At 41.4% G+C, this 5,184-nt stretch overlaps 1 non-coding gene across 1 annotated transcript; it reads left to right on the forward strand.

Moving 5' to 3' along the window:
- The first annotated feature begins 269 nt into the window (after positions 1-269).
- On the forward strand, positions 270-342 carry TRNAK-CUU (transfer RNA lysine (anticodon CUU)). Its single transcript has one exon. It is a non-coding gene; the product is annotated as a tRNA-Lys (tRNA).
- Positions 343-5,184: the final 4,842 nt, after the last annotated feature.

The following is a 5,184-nucleotide window of genomic DNA, read 5'->3' on the forward strand; positions in this document are numbered from 1 at the left end:
CCCAGCGACAGGCAGTTATCAATGTGGTGACCGAAAGCCTCGTGGAAACTCACACCAAGAGTCTTTCCGAGGCCCCAACACCTTATCAGACTTCGCCGGTCGCCTCAATCTCTAGCTATATTAGGCACGGCGATCAGGTCCTTCAGTTCCACCACAAAATTGTATCTCGCCGGCCTCGTTCTTTCTCTGACCGGGCGATCACCTCCCCCTGGACCCCGGGGCTGGGACTTTCTGGCTTCGTAGGGGCGTCTCCCCTCTGGTTTCTTCCTTCCCGTCATGCTCAGTTGGTAGAGCACAAGGCTCTTAACCTTGTGGTCGTGGGTTCGAGCCCCACGGTGGGCGCCAAATGTTCCGTCCGGTTGACCTGCGACGTCTTCGTGCGCAACCTCAACCGTCAGCTAGGGACTCCTTCCCACTGATTACCTGTGGATTCCTGCAAAGAAGGACAAAAGGGCGCCCTAGCGGCCGTTTGCACTCCGACGCTCAAGTTAGCCAGCAAGAAACACCAAAACTATGCACCTCCGTATCGGAGCACCGCGTATGGCACTCTGAAGGTGGTAAAAAGGAAACTGTTTCTAGTGTGTATTTTCTCGTCCCGGCAAAGATCGTTCCCCAGTCCCTTGTTCGTAACCTCAAGGCTCGAGCAAGCAACTAGAGAGTTTCTGGAAAATTTGCCAAAAACTTCGAACCCCGTTCCCAACATTCTCGGCGCTATTTAAACTACCCAAGCATTTAAAGCGCCTTAAAGCGCTTTTAATCATAAAACGTAACGCACTTAATTAACGCGTCTAATTAGAAAACGTAGCGCATTTAAGACGTTGAAACGCTTGGGAGCCTTTATAGTACCTTAAACGCTCGAAACAGAAACTGTATTAAATGACTTTAATTACCTGGTACCTGACTAAATGGTGTTTCTATTCTGACCTGGCTGTCGTACACGTGGAGGGCCTCACAGCGCCATGACCCCATCTGGGACGTTTCTACGTGTGAGTCCTCCTGCTTGGGAGTGCTACTGCGCAAGGGGTGACTTTTTGGGTGCCAACTCATGCCCCCAATCATCTAGTAACTCACTTAGAGAGCGTATCTGCCTTCCTCTCGTACCCTGCACCTGGCTACCCTGGGCGAGACCCTCCTCTTGAGCCGTATCTGTCCCAAAGGCGTCTCTGGGGCGGCAGGGGTATTTCACGAGTCAGGCTGCCCTACACTGGTGCTATCACTATGGCCTTGAAGCCACCTTTCTCTTCTCTTTATCACTACCCCGGATTATCGGGACCTGAGGCCTACCCACGGCGTCGCTCCCTCCATGGTCTTTCCTACCCATGGGTATCGGGGAACCGCACTGTGATTGCCTTGTCTTAGTGATTTTTGATCTTGGCGACGCCCTGGTTGGGCGACGCCTTCATCTAGGCGACGCCTTGCCTTGGCGACGCTTCCTCCTGGCGACGCGGGTACTTGGCGTCTCTCCACCTAGGCGACGCCTTGTGTTGACTTTGACCTTGACTTTGTCAACGCCCGAATACGGGGCGGTACAAGTGTCCTATAAACTGTTTTGCTGATGATAAGGAAAAAACATAGTTTTGAAACTTCTTATGATCATCCATTTTTCCAATTCATTATAAAATTTTATTTGACACTTAAATTGTTTTCCACGAAAAATATATTTTAGAATCTCGAGTTTTGAAAATTGAAGAAGAAAAGAACTCAAAATAAAATTCTTTGTCTGGAGCTGAACCAGACATTGAAATAAACTTCTCTTCTTTAGAACACTCTTGTGATTAGTATCTGAAGAAATTTTTCTATCTGGAGTTGAACCAGATCTTGTTAAAAAACCTTGTGAAGATGTTTTTGAAATAACACAAAAAGATAAAAAGTTGTTGCAAATTCATAAGGTACAAAAATAGAAAAATAAATATATATGTTCTCGCTGACTGACTTCGGTCGATCTCCGAGTTGAGCTCCGCTTTGAATGGTCTCCACTTGGTGCTCTGAAATGCTGCTCCACTAGGACAAAGGGGGATCTACTTGTTGATCACACTCCGACAATCAAGTCAGTGAGAGCATTCAAACTATAAAATTGCTTCAGTCTAGAATATTCAGAAAAGCGTACCTTTACCTAGGGTCTCAAACCCCTTTTATAGAAACTCCTTCAACAATTTTCATCAATGAGAAAATAATCTCAACATCCAGAATATAATCTTCAACAACAATAATATCATTCAACAATAATCTGTTTTATCGTGTACATGTTACTTTCGGGTGCAAACATTCTTAACCGTTTTTACTTGCATTTAATAATATACTTCAATTAATTCAATCATGCATGTATTTAATAATATACTTCAACCAATTCAATTATTTCTTCTATTATTTTTAATTATCTTTTCCACGTAAACTTGTGTCGACCTCGTAATGAACTTTTGTGTGAACTTGGGTTGACCTCGTAATTAACTTTTGGGCACATAATCGGCCCAAGCTGAGCTTATACAACAGAGCTTACCATACCTAAGTGCTTGGACCGAGATCTCAAGCACTACTAACTAGTACTTAAGCCCCCCAGGCTCGAGCCGAACTTGACAAGGCGAAGAGACTATCCAGTCTTGGCGACTGACATGACGTTTTCTCAGAGGGTAGGTAGGGCGCGATTGTAGAAGTGTTTCCTGATATGATACCTTACCATACTAAATCAGGAGCGTCCACGTGGCTTTGTATCAACGGTTGAAAAACCCTACCGTTTCAACTTCTTCACCTTTTCAAAAATATTCACCTTTGTTCGTTCACTCCTCACTTTCCCACTCCACTCTCTCCTACTTGAGATTCTTTTGGACTCTTCATTTCCTCCTTCACGCCACCACATACCATCGTCTACTCACCGGAAAAACAAGTAAGTCGAATGATTGTTATCCTATTTTACTGGCTACATTATATGAAATGAGTTGCATTTTAATTCGTTTGTTCTACTTGGTATGAATTGCTTTTCGTATTTTGTTTGTGTTTTTGCTTGTGTTCTAGCTATATCAACGATGGATTATGGTTCTTTATACTATTGGGATAAAAAGAAACCTCCTATTACACCACTCGTTCACGTAATAGGGAGTTGAGAGAAAATGGTTGTACCTTGAGTAAAAGAGATGAAGGATTTGTAAAAATGGTAGAGTGTAGGGAAGATGAACCTATTTGTTGTGACGAATCGTCGAACCCTGATGGTCCATTTTGTTTCTTTTATGCCATGTTCTTTAAGAAGGTTCTCCTGCGTCTTCCTTTGTCTATTTTTGAGAAGGAGCTATTATCCGAGCTCAACGTAGATCTTGCCCAACTATATCCAAATAACTGAGCATTTATTTATGCTCTTACAATCTTATGCTCACAACTCGACATTTCGTCGACTATGGAATTTTTTTTTCCAATATTTCTTTGAGGCCAAACATTTGGGCCGTCAACTATGGGTTTCTGTACTAATCAGAGCTCGGTTCTCGGTAGTAATTTTGTGCTGGCTCGGTTCTTGGGTAGAGTGGGGGGCAACTTGGTTCTTGGGCCTGGGTGAGACTTGCGCAAATGGCCCTCTTCCATGGAGGGGCCCAAAGCGCACAATAAGGTCATTGCGCGACATAATTTATATACATGTGCTTATAGATATATGTGGGGTTGTGAATATAATATTTGTTATGATTACATGTCAATATTTTTTCTGTTGCATGTTTGTTGCACGTGGATAACTACTATTCATCCTAAGAAGATAGGGAGGTGCACTGGTAACAAAAAGAGGGCATGTGGATAGCATCTGAAGATCATTGGTGCCCGTGGTAGTGGTTTTCTGTTAGAGATAAAAGTTTAATATGATTATTTTCAGTTGAGGTTTGCTTATCTCCAGTGAGAGTTGTTGCATATTGCATGTGCGGTGATAAAAGGTGATTAAGTTTCCAGGTAAAGGTACGTCTTTGATTACACACTTTTCTAAACTGTTACTTTTGGTGAGCCCTAGTTGAGTTGATCGTCGGAGTGTAATCTATAGAAAATGAAGCATTGATGAAACCAAATCTATGAGGAGAACTTGTTGGTTGTGTTGCTTGGAGCTTAGTTTTAGGGTGGTTAGATTTTGTGTAATGTTTATTCTTAATCCTATGCACAAGCTAAATCAATCTGTTTTGAAAAAGAAAAATGTTTTTCTAAGCCAAGTGAAAAACAACTGGTTGATTTCACGGTTTAGTGGGTTGTTTAACACCCAGCTTGTTTGAGGGTTTTCAAAATTGATTTTGACTTGGTTGACTATCTGTCAAAACCAATTCAATCGGTTAAAACGACATTTCAACCAGTTGATTGTAATATTTTCTAACAGCTTTTTCAAAAACCTGTTAAATATGTTTTTAGTTTATTTGAAACTGTTTTGGCTCATGATTGATTGCCTAAAATGGCTAGATTTAAGAGCTATAAATATGATTACTCTCCATATTCAAAATATAAAGAAAGAGAGATTGAAAACGTTTTTTAGAAGAGATTTGATTCAAAGTTTTGCAAGATTGCCTAAAGCCTGTGTTGGTTCAAGAACTGATCTTAGGAGCTCTGTGATTTCCTGAATACCAGGTGTAATCGGATCCTTTTAATTCTTGTAATTGCTTTCCTTTCTATTCTTGTATGTTTGTAAAACTGTGAGGTCAGAGGATTGTTCCGATAGTTATGAAAAGCAAAGAAGGTGAGTGTTCTTATGTGGTCAATATCACCTCTTTGTGGTGTTAAGTGTTTGTAATTTGTTGATTGATTGCTAGTGGAATGCCCAGTGGTTTATGGGGACTGGATGTAGCTCAGGTGTTGAGTGAACCAGTATAAATTGATTGTGTAATTTCTCTCTCTCTAACTCATTACAAATTCTTTGATGTGGTTTTTGTCTTTGCTGCTATAAACAACCGGTTAAAACAAAATTTCAACAGATTCTTTTTCTCCAAACAGTTTTAATTGCTTGGATTTCTGGGCTTCCCTAATTGCTCTTTCTGTGATTGTTGATAAATCTTCATTCTTAGCCAATCTTTGCAAAAATCTTTTATCAAACAATTCACCCCCCCTCTTGTTTAGCCCATTACTTATAACATAATCAATAATCAAGGCGCCCTCAGTCCCAACGGAGCCTTATTCTAGTGTAACAAGGAGACGTGGATTTACTTCTAGAAGAGGTAGATCCAGGAGGAGGCATTC

This window comes from Phaseolus vulgaris, chromosome 1 (genome assembly GCF_000499845.2).
Source record: "Phaseolus vulgaris cultivar G19833 chromosome 1, P. vulgaris v2.0, whole genome shotgun sequence".
Taxonomy (NCBI): domain Eukaryota; kingdom Viridiplantae; phylum Streptophyta; class Magnoliopsida; order Fabales; family Fabaceae; genus Phaseolus; species Phaseolus vulgaris.